Consider the following 22141-nt stretch of genomic DNA (forward strand, 5'->3'; position numbering starts at 1 on the left):
TTCAGGCTCCACAGATATTGGTCTAAAGTTCATGAGTTCACACTAGTTCAGTTTGGTTGGCTCTGTAGGTTTCTCCATCATGATCCTAATGCCCCTTACTCATAGAATCCCTCTTTCCTGTCTTTGACTGGACTCCTGGAGCTCGGCCTGGTGTTTAGCTGTGGATCTCTGTATCTGCTTCCATCTGTTACTGGATGAAGGCTCTATGATGACAGTTAGGGTATTCACCAATCTGATTACTGGGGTAAGCCAGCTCAGGCACCCTCTCCACTATTGCTAGTAGTATAAGCTGGGGTCATCCTTGTGGATTCCTGGGAACTTCCCTAGTACCGGGTTTCTCCCTATACCCATGATGTCTTCCTTTATCAAGATATCTCTTTCATTGCTCTCCCACTCCGTCTCTACTCCTAAATTGTTGGTGGGAGAGCAAGCTTGTACAGCTACTTTTGAAATCAGTATGGTGGTTTCTCAGAAAATTGGGAATCAATCTCCCCCAAGATCCAGCTATACCACTCTTGGGCATATACCCAAGGAATGCTCAATCATACCACAATAACACTTGCTCATCTATGTTCATAACAGCATTATTTGTAATAGCCAGAACCTGGAAACAACCTAGATACCCCTCAACCAAAGAATGGATAAAAAAAAATGTGGTACACATACACAATGGAGTACTACTCAGCAGAAAAAAAAACACAACAACAACAATGACATCATGAAATTTGCAGGCAAATGGATGGAACTAGAAAATATCATCCTGAGTGAGGTAACCTAGACTTATAAAGACAAACATGATATATACTCACTCATAAGTGGATACTAGATGTAAAGCAAAGGATAACCAGATTACAACCTACAGCTCCAGAGAAGCTAGCTAACAAGGAAGACCCTAAGAGGGACTCATGGATCACCCTGGGAAGGGAAAATAGTTTAGATCTCCTGAGTAAACTTGGGGAGAGGGGGGAAGTAGAGGGTAAGGGATGGGGGATGAGAACATAAGGGAATAGGATGATCATGTTGCATTGTTTTATGTTGCATTTATTTAACTCTGTAAAGTTGTTTTACTTTGTCTGCCTAAAATACCTGATTGGTCTAATAAAGAGCTGAATGGCCAATAGCTGGGCAGGAGAAAGGATGGGCAGGGCTGCTGGTCAGAGAGAATAAATAGAAGAGAAGGAGAGAGGAGGAGCAAGAATAGGAGAAGGAGAGAGGACACCAGGGTCCAGCCACCCAGCCATACAACCAGCCACAGAGTAAGAAAGAAAATAAGGTATATAGAATAGAGAAAGATAAAAGCCCAGAGGCAAAAGGTAGATGGGATAATTAAGGAAAGCTGGCTCAAAATAAGTCAAGCTAAGGTCAGGCATTCATAAGTAAGAATAAGTCTCCATGTATTTATTTGGGAACTGGGAGGTAGGCCCCCAAAGAGCTTAAAAAAAAAAAACTACAGAGTGATGTAAACAAAACTTTGCTGTAGTCAAAAGCCTTGACAAACCTCACAGACACTGCATGATCCCATTTACAGAGTGTTGGCACTAGGTATTTTTGTGTTGCTGTGACCAAAGTAAGACGCCAGTAAGAGCGGGGGAGGACTTATTTTCACTCAGCTTCACAGGCTTCAGTCCAGCATTTCTTGCCTTTGTGCACTTGGATAAAATAATATGGCAGCAGGGATATGTCATGGAGGAAGGCTGTTGATGGCTAGCCAGGGAGCAGAGAACATGACAGACACATCAAATTTAGATCCAAGGATCCCTAGGACACACTTCCACCAGCTAAACTCTATAACATCCCCCAAATGGTACCAAAACCTCAAAAATCAAATAGAAAATAAAATGTGAGTGTGTAGGGGACTGTGGTGGTTAAAATTCATTGCCAGGTTGAGAGGGTTTAGAATCACCTAGCAATAATGAAAGGAACTAATAGAGATTTCACACTCAACCCACAGTAGTGTCTTCTTATCCCACTTGTAGTGCTGAAGATCCAGGTCACATGGAACCCCCCAGACCAAGACAGCCTCATCTCAAATCTAGCCACATAGTCATACAACCATAACCAAGACAGGAGGCTTCTGGTGCACAGTTTGAGTTTAAACAGGGCAAGAAAAAAAACTTTATTGAACCCCTACTCTGCTACATAAAAGGGGAGCAAGAAATTTTACAGTGTGGAAATTCTTTCTTGAGCTAAAATCTGTGCGTAAAGATTCCTCAACTACACATTGAAAGGTAACTGAGTTATATATCTGACTTATGAATATTACCCCCCAAAGAAATTTCAAACCTAAAACTATCTCTTCTACTTATTGACTGACTACATGGCCTTGTCTGTTTCTTCAAATGGTTTGAGCTGAGCTTTCTCACATGTGTAAGGAAAATCAAGGCAATAATTTCCATGAGTGAGGGTGATCCGGTAAGGTGCCCAGCATGTAGTAGATACATGACTAGTTTTGTGTCACATCTCAACAAACCTGAGGGGGAATGTCATTCTCAAGGGGAGATTTTCTGTCAGTGGAATTTCACTTACTAGACTGTGAGTGCTATGTAAACTTGTGGGTCCTTTCCTTCCCCTGTTCTTGGCAAGCACCACCTGTGATAAAAAACAAAGCAGGCAGCTGCAACCCACAGGGATGGGAAGGATAATGGCCAGCAATCTTTTGAATACATTGCCTTGAGGTAATGTATGGACCTACTTCATCCCCTTACTTTTGTGCCCAATGGAATAAAATGTTCAGACCTCTTTTAAGTCCAATTTCCTGAGCACCCAGAAACATCTGTGAACCTGACTAGGGATTCTTGTGACTTCTGAAAGCTGATGGCAAAGGGCCAGGGATTCTATAGATGCCCACACTGACACAATAGAGTGTTCTGGGTTCTCCACCCGCCAATCTTTGTATCATTTCTGGGAAAAGTTTATGTCATAATTAAATATACAGAAGTATATTCTTTATAGAATAATTCTAAATTGAATTCTGTAAGCATTAAGATTAATCAGGGGAGATTTAAAAATCAGTGGTTTATTAACAGCTTAAATTTATTTCAACCAACATATACAAATCACAAAATATTATATTATTTATGGAGTACTATGATGTGTGTGACAATATACATATACATTGTGTAGTGTTGGTCATTTGGCATTTCTTTGTGGTTGAAACATCTAAATATTTCTTTGTAAATATATAAATGCAGTGTGAAATACTATCATCAGCTGTGGTAACCCAAGTATACCATAGCACACCAGAAGCTCTTGAGCCCATCTGAGCATACCAACCTTTACCCTCTTATATCCAACCTTTCCCCATTGCCCCCACTCTGTCAAGTTCTTTATGTTCTACATGAGTAAGCTGAGGCAATGCTACCATCTCTAGATTGTTTTCCTTGACGTAACAATCTTCATTTCTATCTGTGCCACATATGATAGGATCTCAGTGTGCTGGGAGATGTGTCTATGATAGCTTCTTTATGTTTTTACAATGCCAGTTGCCACATAAGGTGAACTTAGAATTTGATTGGGTTCTAATTCTAGCTCTACTCCATAAAACTCTAATCTGCCCAAGTAATATAACCTTCCTTTATCTGATCACTGGGAATCAATCATACTTAAAAATCCCTAGATATTCATGAAGATGTGTCCCCCAAAAAGGTAATCAACATTTCTTCCATAGTCATTGTGTCACCTACGGAAGGCTTATGCTTTCTTCCTCACTCCAGTGCTCTGAGAAAAGCTATTCAACAGTGCTCACCTTGAGTTGAGATAGAGAAGCCATGGGTAAAGTGGTAATAGCCTTATCTCATCCTCTTCAACCAGTCCAGACACATACGCATGTCTGGGGCCCATGCTAATGCTCCACTTTGCTCCTGTGCTTTGGCCTTGATACAGGGCTTTACCACTGGGAAGGGCTGTGCACATTCAGTGCATGAGCCCTTGAGAAATGCTAAACAGCAGAGCCATTAATTGCCTCAAGGAATTAGCCGATGCTTGCTTGCTTCTGGGAAAATCAATAGGTTCTTGCCAGGTTTCCGAAATGAAGCAACTGAGCCTTATAAAGCACGGAAGATTAAGAACTGACATTTCTTTCCCCTGCTGCTTTTGTATCATGTCTCAAAAAAGGAATGAGTACAGATTACAGACCCTGGTTCAGAGCAAGATAGGCCAGTGTATTATATTAAAATGAATTTGATTCACTTCATACAGAGACATAGTCACATGCTTTAGTAATTGGAATTCCATTTGTGACATTTAATCTACTGATTTGATGCTGGAAGTAACAGAAAACTTTAGCTTTTTTGAAATGTGTTGCTTGAATTGAAAGCACTGGGGCTTTTACAGTCTCTGTCAACTTTTTAGTTGTTTTTAAAATGTTTGATTCAGTCAATTATTTAGAACACCCACTAGGAGAATGATTTTAGTGGTCAGCACCATTGTTCAGTTCCCTCGTTTCTGGATGTTGAGAGGGTGGTAGATGATTTAGAGCTAAGGAAATACACTTTGTGATATGATTCTGTATCCTCTGCAATGCCCGGAACTCCATTTCCTTATCTAAGACCTTCCATCCTGATAACAAAGTAACTCTGATTCATTGCCCACTCTGTTCTTTCCTCAATGCCAGAGTTATGATTTAAGCATGAAAAGCTCCCCCAATGGTTCCTATGGTTGCACATTTAGTCCACAGGTATTCAAAAGGCTGTAGCACCTTTAGGAGGCCGGGCCTCTTAGGTTATAGCCTGGCTGTGGTTTGGATCTGAACTCACTCCCTGATTCCTGACTTGCCCAGATGTGAATATGATTCTGTCACCATGCCTTCCCCTCCATGGTGGAGTATATTACCATGTTGGGGTGGGTGCATCATCATGGTTAAGCATATTACCACGATGGAGTGTATCACCATGATGGAGTGCATTACTATGGTGAAGTATATTACCGTGATGGAGTGCATTACCATGATGGAGAGGCAAATAGAGATTTCTTCCTTAAGGTGTTTCTTGTCAGGTTCTTAGTTACTTTTCTCTGTTACTAACATGACCTGAGAGCCCTCTCTTCTCACGCATGCTAATGCTAGGAGAGCAATCACAGATGAAGCTGCCATAACACCATGTTTTCCTTTCTAAGCAGAAGTTCTCAGCATTGTTCGGTAGCATCAGTCCCCTGGGTAGTTCTGGGAGGGATTGATCATTTTATATGCCAGTCATATTCTCTTTTGTAGATGTAACCAACCGTCTTATTAAATAAGAGACACAGAGCCGATTCAGAGAAGAAAGCCAAGAGGTCAGAGCTAAGAGCTAAAACCTTACCCTTCCTCCTGAGGTGGTCCTACGTCTCCGAAAGAGAGCTACTTCCTGTGTTAAAGTCTTTATATAGTCTTTCTGTTCTGCCTTCTCATTGGTTGTAAACCCAACCACATGACCACCTCGTCACTGCCTGTCTGTAGAGACTTCCAGGTCTTCTATGGTTGGTATTGAGATTAAAGGCGTGTGTCTCCAATGCTGGCTGTATCCCTGAACACCAGAGATCTACCTAACCCTGTCTACCAAGTGGGATTAAAGGCGTGCGCCACCACTGCCACACTTTTGCTATGGCTCTAATAGCTCTGACCCCTGGGCAACTTTATTTATTAACATACAATTAAAATCACATTTCAGTACAAATAAAATACCACCATACTCTTTCATGTATATTTTAGGAGTGAACTGCTCACTATACTCTTGTCCATGGAACACCCCTGACTTCAGGTGCCAGTTCCATTTACTCTTCATGGTAACACTATCATCAATTAGGAGCTGTCCTTCCATGGGTCAGACAGTGGTCTATGTACAAGGCAAGTGCAATCAAAACCTTTACCACCACTGAGTCAGATTTCTGTCACTCTCACAGGTTTATTACAAGGGCACAAATGATATCATGGTCCTGCCTATTTTGTTTCTTAGATTGACCTGGCTCTCTCCTTGGGATTTTATTACTTGTGAGGTGTCACTGAAAATTACTCATGTCCTTTGATTTTTTTGAGATTGCCATGCTTGGCTTTTTATCCACTGAACCACATTCCCCTTTGACAATTCTACTCTTCCTTGTTCTCTAGTAACTCTGTGTGACTTTGGTAGTCACAATGTAAACAGAAATAGGGGACACATTTGTTATGAATAATTGCAAATGGACTTATCAGAGAAGATTTTGCATAATCATTTTTGTGTTAAGAGTTAAAGGTTGACTGAATTAGTATGACCTCAGGAGGTAGGTCTGGAGAGGAAACTGTAGTCTGAAACCAACACTGAAGACTGGGTGTATTGAAAAACTGGAATATTAAATATCTAGAAAAGTTAAGTTTAAAGTCCATTAAAAAACTTTCTCCTGTATTTTTAATTGTTATTTCTTTGATAATAATACATCTTTATCTATCTATTAACTAAATATCAAATATAGGTGACTAATGAGAGGTTAAGACAAAATTAAATTTTAAGTAGGCAGTGCTAATAGAACAGGGATGGAACTCCTTGGTATTTTTCTAGAAAATTAACCATTAGTATTTGCTTTCATGGGTAGGGTAAATTATGTTCATAGCTGTATGGAGTGGGCTTGGACCTAAGATTCTATTCTATCCTTGAGCACCAACAGTTCTTTTTAAAGGGACACAAGCTTTCCCTGAAGGGCAGTATAGCACATGAACGCTATGGAGATGAGGACTTGCACGTTTAACTTCTGCAGATCAGTTTTATTTCAGTTCAATATTTAATGTTTCCAAGGAACCTACATGGATTTTCTATTAAAAATGTTCCTCATCCTATTTGAGTTCTCAGGGACATTTGTTTTAAATGAGGCATCTTTAGATACCCCTAAAAATCAGTGCAGGCCTAAGATTGCATGAGATCTCAAATAATCACAGGCTGGCCTACATAATACCACAGATTTTCCAGCTGCTTCAGTGATGCTGAGGAATTCAAAATGATTATATGAGTGTTCCATAAAATCAAAGATGACACCAGTTCCTGAGTGAATTGAAAGAGGATACAAATGAACAGATTGGTGACAAGTACAATACTATACAGGACCTAAATAGACTAGAGGACAAGGAGGAGAAATTCAATGAAGAGGTTGAAATAAAGAAAATAGAAAATTGAGAGCAAAATGAAATGAAAAGTTCAATCAAGTTAAAGAAAATCTCACCAGAAGCCTCAAGAGCAGAGTCGATCAAGAAGACAGACTATCAGAGTTTGAAGACAAAGCAGATGATTAGAACATTCAGATGGCAAAGACAAAACACTCAGAGTTTGACCAGAAAAGTGAGATGTATAGAACTCCATTAAAAGACAGAACTTATGGATCACCAGTGAAATGCAAGCTAATGGCATGGAAAAGCTCAAATAAAACCATAATAGAAAGTTCTGCAAATCTAGGGCGAGTGGCATCCAAATACAGGAGACCTATAGAACGGTAGACTGAGACAAACTGCACTAACAACAGCCACCACCACCTCCCCAAACTAGACAAAAAAGATGAGACAAGAACCTCCACACATTTTACTGTTTAAACAGGGAGTACATAAAACAGTCTCAAAAGCCAAGAGAGAAGCACAAAATCACATATAAAGGCGAATCTGTGGTGATATCTTATTTGTATGTTAATAAAGTTTGCCTGGAGATCAGAGGTCATAGCCAGCCATAGACAGAAGTCAGGCAGTGGTAGCACATGCCCTTAATCCGATCGCATGGCAGGCAGAGTCTCTCTGTGTTCAAGGACACAGCCAATCCCAATACCAACCATAGAGCTGGAGGTCTGCATAGACAGGCAGTGACAAGGAAGTGATGTGGCTGAGCTTAGAGACAATGAGAAGGCAGAACAGCAAGGCAATAAAGTTACAGGTTAGACAGGAAAAAGCTAGTTCAGTTCTCTTGGGAAGCTACGGTGGCTTGGTGAGCTAAGGTTAGTTTGGTGGCTATCACTATCACTCTGATCTCTAAGGCTTTAACCCTTATATTTGGCTGTGTTTCTTATTTAGTAAAACTGTATATAAATTTGTCTACACAAATCCATCAAAATAATAACAGAGTCACCAACAGGTAATCTAAAATGCAGGAAACCATAGAATAATGTATTTTAATCTTTGAAACACAACTTTTAATATGGAATACTGTGTCCATCATGAAATATAGAATAAAGAAAAAAACATTATACAATAAACACAAAATAAAGAAACTCATAACCACTGAGCCAGCACTGCATAACACTTGAAAGAATCTCCCATACTAAACAGGTCAGGAAAAGGAATAAACCACAGCAGAACAGTACATTAGCAAGCAAGCATTAAAGAAGTACCAAACACCATAAAATAAACTGTAGTTGGTTGTTTGTTTTTACTCTCAGTTCTTTTGGTGGCCCACCACCCGCTCCCAAATAAATCACACACATAGGCTTATGCTTAATTATAAGTGCCTGGCTTTAGCTTGGCTTATTTCTAGCCAGCTTTTCTTAACTAATTATTTCATCTACCTTTTGCCTCTGGGCTTTTTTTTTACCTTTCTCTTACTTCTGTATATCTTACTTTCACTCTTACTCCATGGCTGGCTGGGTGGCTGGGTGGCTGGGTGGCTGGGTGGCTGGGTGGCTGGGTGGCTGGCCCCTAGCATCCTCCTCTCCTTATTCTCTTGCTCCTTCTTCTTTTCCTCTCAGATTTCTCCTTCTATGTATCCTCTCTGCCTGCCAGTCCCACGTATCCTTTTTCCTGCCTTGCTATTGGCCATTCACATCTTCGTTAGGTCATCAGATGTTTTAAACACATAAAGTAACACAGCTTCACAGAGTTAAACAAATGCAACATAAAAGAATGCGACACATCTTTTCATCATTAAACAAATGTTGAACAGCAAAAACAAATGTAACACATCTTAAAATAATATTCTACAGCAATAAACCCCCTCAAATGATAGGAATTAATACATACCTTTCAATAATAACTATGAATATAAATGACTCAATTCTTCAATCAAGGCACAGAAGACCAGATTGAACTTAAAAACCTAGGACTCATCTACTCTTCTATAAAATGATTAATAAATCAATAATAAATAAATAAATACTGTACCTCACTGGCCAAGACAAAACAGCTTCAGGTATGGGAAAGCATATTCCCAAGCACACAGAATTAGAAACAAACAGACAGAGCCATACTAATAATAAGGAAGAAAAGACTTCAAACCAAAACTAATCAGAGGAGAGATAAGGAAAGTAACTTCATATTGATTAAGAGCACAGTAACAATTCTAAAAATACAGACATTGAAATTGGCTCAACTAATTTCACGAAACAAACTGCATGACTGTATGTAAGGCATAGATTAGCCACAACCCAGTAACAGAAAAAGGCTCTAGTTCCTTAGTCTCACTAGTATATAAGTCATTCAGAGAAAGAGTCAACAAATAACTATCAGAATTAAATGACACCACAGATCAAATGGATTTTACAGACATCTAGAGAATATTCTACTTGCCAACTATAGAATACATGTTTTTCAGAAACCCGTGGAATGTTCTCCAAATGATCCACATTAAAACAAAACAGAATGAAAATAACTCCTTATATTCCATTTGATCACAATAAAATAAAACCAGACATCATCATCAAGAAAAGCTGTACAACATGCACAAACACAGTGCTGAATAATGGCTGGAACATTGAGGAAACTGGAAGGTAAATTTAAAAATCCCTAGAATTGAATGAAAATGACAGCACAACATACCAGAATCCATAGGACACAATGAGAGCAATTTTAAGAGCAGATTTTATAGCTATAAATGTTTATGTTAAAAAGAATTGAGGTGGGAGCTGGAAAAATGGTTCAACAGTTAAGAGCACTTGTTGCTCTTATTCAGGACCCAGGTATGGTTTCCAGCACCCACATGGTGATTTACAACCACCCCCAACTCCAGTTCTAGAGGACCTGGTACCTTCTTCTGGTCTCTGTGAGTACCAGGCACATATGTGGTACACATACATACATGCAGGAAAAGACTCATACACATGAAATAAAAATCTAAACATCAACAATTTCTAGTGAAGGTGTGGAGAAAACACAGTTGCTTCGAATGTAAATATGGAGAATAATATCATGGGTTTTGAAAAACTAAAAACAACTATTTTATGATCCAGTAATACCACTCTGGAATATATACTGAGAGGAAATGAAATTGATAGGAGCAAGAGACATCTGCATGCTCCTCCTTAATTGCAGCACTATTTAGTAAAGCCAAGAAATGGGAATAAATTGGAGAGTTCTTCAACCAATGATTGAATAAAGACAATACAGTGCATATATGATGGAATAGAATTCAGCAACAAAAAGAGTGAAACCCTGTCAAGTCTATCAACATGGATGGAACTCTAGCCTGTGGGAACACAGTCCAAGAATAGAGTTGGATGAGGAGAATTCTGAGAGCTTGTGAGAAAACTCCAAGAAGAGAAAAGAGATTTGTGACCTCAGTTTCTTCAAAACATGGAAATGTTCTTGGAATGTGTTTTCATGCTCCTGCCAGGTGTAGCAGGTAGGAGTGAGTTTACTTCAGATTACTGATTATCGCTTGCTGTTATTATTCAATTATGCCTTTATGGAAAAATATGTTTTTGCCATATGTGGCTTATCCTTGTCTTAACCACTGAGCAATGTTTCCAGACAGAGATTTTTTGTTAACTTTATTTTATGTATATGAGTATTTTTCCTGAATGTGTATCTGTGCACCATGTGCCTGTGGAGGTCTGAAGAGGGTGTCAGATTCCCTGGTACTCTAGTGTCAGATGGTTGTAAGACACCATGTGGGTTGAGGGAATTGAACCTGGGTCCTCTGGAAGAGTGGCCATAGCTCCTAACCACTGAGCTATTTTTCGAACCTTGTATACTTTAACCCTCAGAGTATAAATTGTCTGATGATGATCTGAATAAAGAAGGCCATTGCATGAAACTCTAGTCTGCCTCAGTTATTGGCTCCATTCTCCCAGGTCCCACTGCCTCTGGAGCAATAAACAGAGCTCAATTTGTTATAAGTGAAATATGCCAGGCACCAAAATGTTGGTCTAGAACAGTAGTTCTTAACCTATGGGCTGAGACCCCTTTGGGGTCAAATGACCCATTCACAGGAGTTGCCTAAGACCATCTGAATTTCAGATATTTACATTGAAATTCATAACAGTATCAAAATTACAGTATGAAGTAGCAATGAAAAGAATTTTATGGTTGGGGGTCACCACAACATGTAGAACTGTGTTAAGGGGTCACAGCATTAGGAAGGTTGAGAACCACTAGTCTAGAAATAAGAACAGAGTGGGTCTCTCAGGGACTAAGGGGTGGAGGAGATAAAGAAAACACATGGGAAAGGTTGATGAGAAGCAGTAAATTATAGCTAAATAATAAGGAGGTATGTGTTGGGCCAGCAAGCTCTGAAAACACATTTTATACATTCTTTTCTCACTGAAATAGAAAGATTGTCAACTCAAAATAGTAATGAAAAAGAGATACTGGGCAGGAAGGAGAAAAAAGTAGTGAACCGGAGGTTGAGAAATGTGAGCCAAAGGAAAACCTGGGAAACTAAGGAGGTACCTAGTGACAACTGAAAGGAACAATCATGAATGTAAGCGGATGATCCTGGGTCCCACTCCAGCCTTGATAACTCACTGGGGAAGTAGAGAGTTGACGATGTCATGGGTTAAGGAATATAGAAGTTGAAATGCCAGTAGATTAAAAGTTTGGGTAGCATAAAAATGTGAGGGGTAGTGTCTAGGGAAGATTTGTAAGCCAGAAAGGGAGCATGCCATCTTTACAGAACTGAAAAGCTCCAAGTGAACTACTAAAGGCTTTGGTCTTATTCATAACGAAAATATCTAACAGAGAGAAGTGGGAATGGGTGGCTGAGACTCTGTAGAACATAATTTCAATTTAAGAGGTTAGGAAACTCAGAGGGTAGGACAATAAAAGAAGTGGCCTTCCATGCAGTTTAAAAAAAAAAAAGACAATCCAGAGTTATATTAGGGGTTATTTAGTACAAGATGATAGTCTGGGACTGTGAGACAGGGAAAGACAGATTTGAAATGGAGTTATGGTAACAGCTGGACTTAGAAAGAAAAAGAAGAGCCAGGGCTTTGTGTTCAGGGTTAGCTTGTATCAAGGACAGAATTCTAGGGCATACAGAATTTTGAGAGAGTCAGACAGGAACCCGGCTTTGAGAAAGAATAAGCACAGCCAGAAGAATTGGAGGAGACCCAACTGGTAGAGATTGTGTAATTTTCTTTCAATATATTTACTCCTTTCCCTTCCAATCATGCCTCCCTTCTATCATGCTCAAGGATGAAGCTTGTTCAAGCCAATAGACTCTTAGCAGGTATGACGCATGCCACATCTAAGCAAAAGCTTTAATTAGCATGCACAGAGTGGCCCTGTTCCTTTTGTTCCCGTCCTCCACTATGAGAACAGCCTGGTCCAGACAGTGTCTAGTCCTTTGTCATGGGTTTCAAAACGGGAAGTCATGTGGAGTCCTGCCAAAGCTGTAGCAAGGACTAAATATTGGTTTGGTAAGCCACTGATTGGGGAGGTTGTTTGCAACTGTTGCACAAGTTAACTAATTCTGTGTTCGGAAGGGGGCTTTAGGGACAAGACACTGAAAGAAAGAAGCTATAAAACACAGGAATGTCATGTAACATGGGAATTGAAAAGAATGGAAGCTTCAGGTTTGTGAGCATTATGAAATTTCTGGTATGTGTACAAGTTCAGGGTTACTGTGAGCTTGGGAATGACCTATCCATTGGACAAGTACCCCCTCTTTCTTACCCATTCAGTTATTTTCTCATCCTGCTGCTGTATGGAAACAGGAAGAAGAATACTGTCCTCACTTAATTACCTGTTCTACATATGGGGTCCTTTGGAGACTCAAGAGATTTTAAGACTAAAAGAAGTTCATATACCAGGAGCAACATGCTAGTGTGCACACACAACAATTTACCTGGAAGGAAAGATGGCTAGCACCTTGGCTTCTTCAGCCTTTTTCTAAGTTGACTTTAAAACAGTACAAAATATGAAGGATAAACAACTGTCTACACATAATTCATAGAAACATAAAATGAAGTGAGTGCTGAAAGTCATCAAGTAGAACTTACTGTCTTGAATGTCCCTGCATTGTCTTACAGGAAAGACTGTGAGATCTGGGGTTCATACTCAGGCTCAGCATTTTTCCAGGTCTGTAAACTTAGACACATGACTTAATTTACTAACCTTAGTTTTCTTTGTTTTAACACAGAAAAAGGATAATATCTTTTGCATCTTGACAGCATTCAAGTAAAAAATGCTGATGAAGCTCTTGGCTTCCATAAATGCTAATCGTTATTGTACTTATAATGTTATAACTACTATTTCACTTCCTAAATTCCTTTGCATACACAATACAAGTCTAAACTCCTTAACTGGGATTTAGATGTGTTTGGACACAAACTAGGAGACTGTTACTAAAATCAAATTTTAAGGAGGGCTTGGAGTGAAAGGAGATGAGAGATCACATATCTGAGCTGACACTGGATTAAGGAAAGGCAGTTTGGTATCCCTCCGAGAGAGGAGGTATCCACACAGGCCCAGCTCAGCCAAGCCCAGCTGACTCAGCTCTAATAACACAAACAGAAAACTATGGAGCAGAGAAAGCAATGCACATCTGTATCGATTCTGCAAAGCACTTCTCCAGTTCTTCTCCAGGCAATGGGGGTAAAGCACTGTTCACTTGAGAACCCAACTCATGGAGTCAGGCAGTCTTTCCATTCCTCTAGTGGAACACAGGACTGAGAGAGGACACTAGGTGTTTGCTGCACTCGAGGCACTTGGTCAGCATTCTTGCCATGAATCCTCAAGTTTTCAGAATGACTATGGCTAGAGCTAGTTGTGTCTCAAATGGGCTCTTAACCAACAGACATCAGTGATGAGAGACTCAAAATGGAAGAGCATGGGAAGCCCACTAGAGAATTTTTATGAGTTTCTTTCTGGATACCTGGAGACAGTTTCCAGAGATTTAAGAAAGGGTGTTAGTAGGTGTGGCTGAGAGTGAGTAGAATGTGCATGTATGTCATTACTGTGTGACTCACTTAATTCCTTATCTGGTATTATGTGGCATCAAAGGACACTGTCTTAGAGCCATATAGTTGTGGCGAGGGCTCATCTTTCAAGATTACTATGCACTCTCCTGGTAATTTGACTAATTCTCAAATACCCATCCATATTCTCCTTCTCTCTTTCTGCATGTGTGTAAAATTTCACATAACTGCTTTACATCCCTTCACTCATGAGATTCAGAAGCATTTACTCCTGAAAAGGAAACGTTGTAATTTCTTTAGTAGTGCAGATAATAAAGAAGTTAGTAAAAGAAGGTTCTGGAACAGCAGCAAATGTGCAGAGCATGAAGGCATACGTTTTAGCTTTTGGAGTTAGGTTTAGAGAGCAGCTGAGAGCAGGAAGGTGGGAAAGAGGCAGAAAGAAGAAGCCCTGGACACAAATTTTATCAACTTTACAGCTCAGTTCAGGATCTGTACTAGCTCTCAATTTAATCTAACACATAAGCACACAATTTTTTTTTTGTTGAGCGTATCTGAAGATTGTGGAGAGAGGGAGAGAGGGAGAGAGGAAGGAAGGGAGGATCAACATACTCAATACTGGCTCCTATACAGGTAAACCATGAACATACTATGTTTATCTGTAATACAAATTCTCTGTTGGGCCTAGATTTGTTTAACCTTGATGTCTGAGGATACCCTGTATATGAGATTCCTCTTCCAATAAACTGAGGCCCCAGCTGTCAGTCACGCCTTCAGAGGCCATCTATTCTAGGTATTCTCTTTCTATAGAGAAGCCTCATCTATGGTCCCTTCCTAGAACAGCCCATCCAGTGACTAACCAAAACAAGCATAGGAGCTACTTTGACCCAACCTAAGCTAGCTGTGATAGAATGTTTTGAGTTAGTTCATGAGCTGCCTAATGGGCAACCAAGGTTGTCATCAGGCCTGCTTTCCTAGCAACTTGTCCATTGGTCCAATCATGATCTTTGCATCTCTTGGTGAATTTATCTCAATGACTCCTTAATAAACATCCAGCCATTAGTCAGCTTAGAATATAACTTAACTGAGAAACAGAATTGCAGATAACAATGGGGAAAGATAGAGAGGGTCACCCATGGAAAGCTTTGTTCTGGAAGAATACACCATTGTTAGTGCAGTGTTAGCTAGAACTCAATCTACTCCAAACCTCCAGCTCCTCCTCTTATAAAGACCCAAGATACCTAGAAATACTGCATAGCTTACCCAAGCTTATATGTTCTACGCAAAAATTCAAGTGATTTCTTGCCCTCCTGAGGAAATCATACAATTTTATCTTTTACTTCAGGTCAACCGAACTGTTAAACTGTCCATCTCTTTCTCTCACTCTTTTTGGGGGGAGGACTTTGTCTTAAGAAAACTCAGAAAAATACTAGCAATAAATTATAGCCAACTACATAAGCCCTTAAAATTTCCTTGCTGACATCACCTAATCTTTTAATTTGTCTTTGCTCTGGGAACTCTTGTTTACCTTTTCATTTATATTTTATCATGTTACTGTGTTGCTGCAGCAAATCACTTCATATCCTTTCCTAGGATGAGTCAGAATATATGCAAATCAGTCATTAAACAAGCAAATGGAATCAGAATTCAGTATTCCTTGTGCCATAGCGTCCTATTAGAAACTCTCACATTTTGGTGTATGTCATTATGAGAGTACATCCATCTGATTAGAGAACAAACTGACCAAAACATCCAAGATATAAATGACATACAAGGCACCTGTTCATAACTACTGGCTGGTATAACTTCTGATTTCCAGACAGGAAATGGTCATGTTATTCATGATCTATAAAACATTTTTAAAGGATAGGCATCTACTTAGCAGATAAAATGTCATCATTCTCCAAAGAACTGTCTCCTACCGTCAGTCCTGACTCATCTGTTGTAACTGTGTTTTATAGCTGACAACACTTGGGTTTGAAGGGGTCATAGCTCACATGAAGTGGGGAACAGCAGCACTAGCCTTCTGGGAGGTTTTTTCCATTAAATTTTTTATTGAATGTAGAACAACAGCTTCAATATAAGAATTCAGGGTTTTCTTACAGGATTACAGATAAATGTTCTGTCTTTTTCCTGGTTATTTTGTCATGGTAATTTTGTCATGCACTGCATAGAGTTACCATGATTACTCAATACCTGATAATAGTGTTTTTTTCCTCATTGCTCTTGCTTTTCAGAATGTTTCTCTCCACTCATTTTATTGATATCTTCAAATGAGTTAAGTTACAGTTGCTTTATCTAATTGCAGGAACAAAATCATGTAGGTATGCACAGTGAAACCATGTTAGAGATAGAGATTGATTTTGGAGGAATTACACGTTCTGATAGTTCATATTATTATTTCCACTTGCCTTCGACTGATTTTGCCCTTCTGAAAAGAGTTCAACTTTCATTCTATAGGATTAATACATTTCCTGTTTTTCAGTTAATTTCTCTGGGCTTCTCAGAGCATTTCCTGTCATCTCTCATTAGCAACAAATATACATCCTCTTTAAATTATCTACTCAGAAATGTCATCGTGCTAGAGCTGAAATAGGAAAGTGTGGTAGTGACAGAAACTGTCACCAGAGGGAAGAGACAGCCAGTAGAACGGGAAACAAATCTAGGCCACTTATATATCATATACAGGTTGGATATCTAAAATACATAAAGAACTGTAAAATTCAAATGACAAAACCCAAGTCAACGTAATCAATAAGTAGACATGTTGTTAGGAATTTGAGGCAGCTGATCATATACCACCTATAGTCAAGAAGCAGAGAGACATGAATGCTGGTGTTCCATGTGCTTTCTCACTTGTCTGAGATGCTAGCCCACAGAATGGGGATGTCCACATTTAGCATGAGTCTTCCCACCTCAGCTAACCCATTCTAGGAGCACCCTCACAGACGTGCTCAGAACTTTGTCTGCCAGGTGAGTCCAGATCTTATCAGTTTGACAATATTAACCATCACAGAAGAGGACCAGCAAGAGAGGAGATGGGAAGATGAAGAGGGTCTTTAGGGAGGGGATAAACAAGCACAAAAATAGTTGCATGTATGTATGAAGATGCCATGGTCAATTACATTATTTCCAATGTTAAAGTAATTTTAAAAAAAAGCCAGCCAGTGCTATCCTATATTCCTTGCTGTGACTAGCTTTATTTTGTTCCTATTCTTTTATACTGGGGATCGAACCTAGGGCCTTGTAATTGTTAACTGAGCACTGTAACACTAAGCTACATTCCTAGCCTTTGTGTTTTTTTAAATACATCGAACTTCTCCAAATTAGCACCTTGCCTCAGCTGTTTCCTTTCCTGGTGATGCTCTGTCATGAAGGGTTATCTTGCTGCCATCTTCTTGTCATTTAGGTGTCAGCTTAAGCATAATGTCTCTAGACAGTCTTCCTGTACCAACCCAGGAAGGACTGTCTGGAGACATTGTGCTTATAACTTCTTCTAACTCATGACATTTTAAAAATAGATCTGATCATAGTGGTTTTTATGTAATAACATACTGATAAATCTCTCTAGTGTCTAGGAAACTCCAGTTTGTTAGATGTAAATGACAGTTGTTCCTTTTATCTCTTGTGAATTTGTCTTCATCTCTCTGATTTCTGATGTCACATCTGGCTACCATCTCCTCGATATAGTGCAGTCTAACCCTCCCAAGATGTCAGAGCTTCTCTGGCTTACAGGAAGAGATAGAACCTGATATGCAAAGCCCTAGTGAAGCAGCCCAGTCTTCCTGCCTGGAGTCTGATGTTGTCTGAACCTGGGAGGGGAGAACCCCACTATTCTCAGTGTCCCAGAGTGGGCAGGTTTGTTCCTCTCTCTAGGACAAACCACCTTAAGGAAACCTCCAGTGTCAGCAGCTGTGACTATTTGGGAGTAGCTCAGGGGCTACTTTATGTTTTCAGTTTGATGGGATTTAGAATCACCATGGAAACAAACCTCTGGGGATGGGTAAGGGGGCAGCTCCCAAGAAGTTTAACTGGCAGGGAAGACACACCTTGAATCGAGGCAGTGATTCCCATGGGCTGGGGCCTTGAACTGAGGAAAATGGAGGAAGTGAACTGAGCAACATCATGGTCTTTCTGTTTCTTGATGACAGGTCTGGTATGACCAGCTGCCTCATACTTCTGCTGCCAGGATTTCCTCACCATGATGGACTCACCCTCAGCTGTGAGTCAAAATAAACCCTCCTGCTTTTGGCGGGAATTTCATCATAGCAGTGAGACAAGTAACTAATACAGAGGTTCAGAGGAATTATAACAGAAACAGGGACATGGTCTCATAGTATGAGGATGTTGCCCTGTTCTTTCTGCCCACTCATTCCTACTTCATGTAGCTTCCTGACCACCCATTCCTACTTGCCTTTATTCTTCACAACAGATTCTCTAAGCTGCTGGCAGAATCTGATCTGCCTGCTTTCTGCTTGGATAACGGTAGCTTAAAGGGAGTTTCCTTTTCCTGTGGGTTTATCTAAAGGGAGAGATTTCTATTAGTCTATGTTGGGTCACATGTGCATCCCTGAACTGATTACTACAGTACAGAAATGAACCAGGACTCTGATTCTGGTCACACATGCTCCACTCTCATTCCCTTGCTGACTGACCACTATGGCTTTTTCCCATAGTTCTGGGGTTTGGATGCAAGAGAAATGAATGAATGCACAAGTGGAAAGTGTATGTCAAAGTTCCCCAAAGGCAAGTGTTCAATGTTAGAGTTGAAGACTTTTTTGTTATTTTCATATTCTTTGAACCATTCCATATATTAATTCTGAATTACATAGGAATATACTCAAGTAATAGTTGCAGTTTACATTTTGATATGCTTGTCTTCATTTTAGCACCTTTCATTTTTATGTTCATGCTGTGTTGAGGATTTGATGAAGAATATTTTGCTTTTTCATCTTTATTCAAATATTTGTCATTGTTATTATAGTTACAAAATGTTCAATGCATTTGTTAGCTTCCTGGAGGGATTGGTTCTGTATGGATCAAGTCTTGTGACCAATCCTTTAGTCACTAGGAACTCTTGAGACTCTCACAGGGTGGGTTGTTGGTATATGGTGTGATAGTGGCCTGTGTTGTGGAGCAGAACCATGTTATCATTCTCAGTTCTTAAATTCCATCCTCAGTACCAAATTACACAGGGAGATTGACATAAAATTTCTGATAAGATATTCAGAGAAACACGTGGAAAGGCTTTACTGAAGATTCCACCTGCTGTTTTCTGAAAAACTTTGGGAAAGCATATAAACTCATCAGAACCTTAGATTATCTTTGTCTAATGAAGAGTTTCTATGTAAATTGCATAGAACTGGGGGAATTATTTATATGCAGGTCTACTCACAAACTTCAAGTACTGAAGAGTGATTTTTAATGACAGTATTCATGTTACCTTAAATCTGTCAAGAAACAAACCAGGATATGTTTAAACCCACTATCATGGACACAGAGTTTTACAGAACATCATCTTCTAATAGGGTCAGAGACATTTCGTACATTGTTGTCTCAGATCTAGTTCTGTTAGGAAAAAAATAACATATACAATTTTGAATAAATGAAGCAGAGCACCTCCTAGATGCCTTGTAATGTGTGAGGAAATGTTATAGAGTTAAGTCACGGGGTCAAGGAGTGAGGACTGAAGTCATAGAGGAGGGGAAGCCAGGGAACAGAAGTGATAGTGGAGTGAGTCTTCAGGTCTTGAGGGCCATGAAGGCTAAGTCTGAATGCAGGTTTCAACAGGATGTCAGAGTCCAAACAGAATCTGGAACCAGTTCCACCATGCACCCATTGCCTCCAGAGTTAACAGATCACAAGCAAACACACAGAACTGAGCAAGGAAGGGCCGAGTTGGAACTGGGAAGGCGCCACCATCTCAGGTGTGCCTGGCCAATCAACTGCTTCCAGACTTTTCTAGGTTGGATTTGTTTCCCATGGACACTGTAACAACCATAGACTGAATGACTTAAAACGAAATGAATTTATTTTATCATCTGTGAATGTCAAATGTCCAAAGTTGGTCTAAGCAGGCTAAAATCATGGTGCTGGCAGAAGTGGTTCCTTCTGGAGGCTGTACATTCTTCAGCCTCACATATTTTAGAACATTTTTCTATAGCCTTACTAAAACTTTCTCTCTCTGTCTCTCTCTCTCTCTCTCTCTCTCTGTCTCTCTCTCTCTCTCTCTCTGTCTCTCTCTCTCTCTCTCTCTCTGTCTCTCTCTCTCTCTCTCTCTCTCTCTCCCTCTCTCTCTCTCTCATATATGAGAGAGAAACATCTTCCTAACCCCTACTCAGCCTCTACCATTCTACTCCATGTTTATATGAAGTTGGATTTAAAAGAATAATTCACATGAGATCATGTGGGATTTCTTTCTGTGCCTAGTTTATTTCACTTAAAATAATTATCTTCAGCTCCATCCATGCTTTTACAAGTGACAGTTAATGGTCACTTTGGCTGGTTCTATTTCTGGGCTATTATACAGAAGACTCCATTAGATAGCAGTAGAATGTTCAAATGCATGTATAATAGTCTTGAGTATACATGGGATATTATCCATCATAGAGCAGATGTTAGGCTAAAAACAAGTCTTAATACTTGAAGACTGAAATAATTTCAAATATCTTTTCTAACTACAATGGTATGCAACTAGAAAATAAATGTCAGGAGATATTCTGGAATATTAATTGTTATATGAAAATTCCAAATCCCTGTTAATTTTTTTTTAGGGGCAGATAAAACTTGGAAAAGACAAACAGGTTTAAGAAAGGAAGATTGGCTAAGGGAGTCAGAAAAAAAAGAATCCATTGCTCTTACTCAGATTCCTTCAGAAACCTCCTCGACAGATGGTCTTCCGGTCCCTTCTAACAGAAGCTGATAGTTGAGTATTTCATTTCCTATCATGAGACCTGCAAAAAATGAACACAGACTCTAAAAGGCACTGAGAAATTTCTGGCAACAGATGCTGCACTAGGTATATTTAGTAGGTGGATTTGTTTTTCATGTTTTCTTGTTAAATGTGGTGGTGGTGTTAATACCACCTGTGAGTTTCAATAACGGATACTGGCTATGCCAGTTTGACTAAAGACAGAACAAAGAATACTTAATGTGTTGCTACAGCAATGGATTCTTGTGGAAGAAGAAACCGAGAATAGATAGCAAGGTTTTCTTTCCACTACTGTATTCTCATTTGCTATGCACTCGTTTCTTTCATCCCATTGTGCCGGCCTTATTTGTTTACTGGTCATGACATGAAGCTTTAATTGCAGGGTAGCTGGCTGTGTCTACATCAAAGAGCCATAAAAACAGACCTCAGAGCAATCAGCCAGAAACTGCTTTCTGCAGTGATGGCCAGTAAAGCAAAACACAGGTGCTAAGCAATTACCTGGTGAGTAAGATCAATGTAGACAGCTAAACCAGATAATGTACTCTCTGCTCCCCAATCTTACTTTCCATTTATAGACCAGAATTGCCAGTGAAAGCTGAAAAGTTTGGCTTGAGGTTACTCTTCCTGCTTGTGTGCTGGTCAGGCCCACGCACACCCATATATCTGCCTTTGTTATATTTACTATGACACATCTCAGCATCAATGCCCAAAGGGGTCTTTTAGTCAGGAGCAGCCTAGTATTTTGAATGTAAACTATTTAGGATTTGTCAAAATTACTATTAAACATGCTTTGGTGTACATCTAAGGCATGGTTATATATGCAATAGACCATTCCATCAGAACACCTATTACAGCTAAGACCCCAAATGAATAAAAGCAGTAATGGGACCACTGGTCAGTTAGCCAGTAGCAATGGAAGTCAACTTGCTGTTATGGAATAGGTTTTTTGGTTTTTGTTTGTTTGTTTTTTTAATACTACGAAGATGTGTTGCTCTCATTGCTTTAAGAAAGAGTGAGTGGCCAATAGCTAGGCAGGAAGAGGTTAGATGGATGGGACTTGCAGACAGAGAAAAAAAAGAACATGGGGATGAAGAAGGGTAGAGTTGAGAGGAGACTTGGAGAGAAGCAAGATGAACTTGCCATGCTGAAAAAAGGTACTGCCAT

The 22141-nt window shown here is 39.7% G+C and overlaps 1 long non-coding RNA gene across 1 annotated transcript in view; it reads right to left on the reverse strand.

The window, feature by feature from the left end:
* LOC128107884 (uncharacterized) overlaps positions 1-22141 on the reverse strand; it is a 62155-nt gene that overhangs the window by 14929 nt on the left and 25085 nt on the right. Inside the window, exon 2 of the long non-coding RNA XR_008217238.1 lies at positions 20908-20999. This is a non-coding gene — a long non-coding RNA (uncharacterized LOC128107884). The remainder of the gene's footprint in view (positions 1-20907; positions 21000-22141) is intronic.

The sequence above is a fragment of the Peromyscus californicus genome, unplaced genomic scaffold (assembly GCF_007827085.1).
Source record: "Peromyscus californicus insignis strain IS unplaced genomic scaffold, ASM782708v3 Scaffold_12__1_contigs__length_115047231, whole genome shotgun sequence".
In the NCBI taxonomy this organism is placed as follows: domain Eukaryota; kingdom Metazoa; phylum Chordata; class Mammalia; order Rodentia; family Cricetidae; genus Peromyscus; species Peromyscus californicus.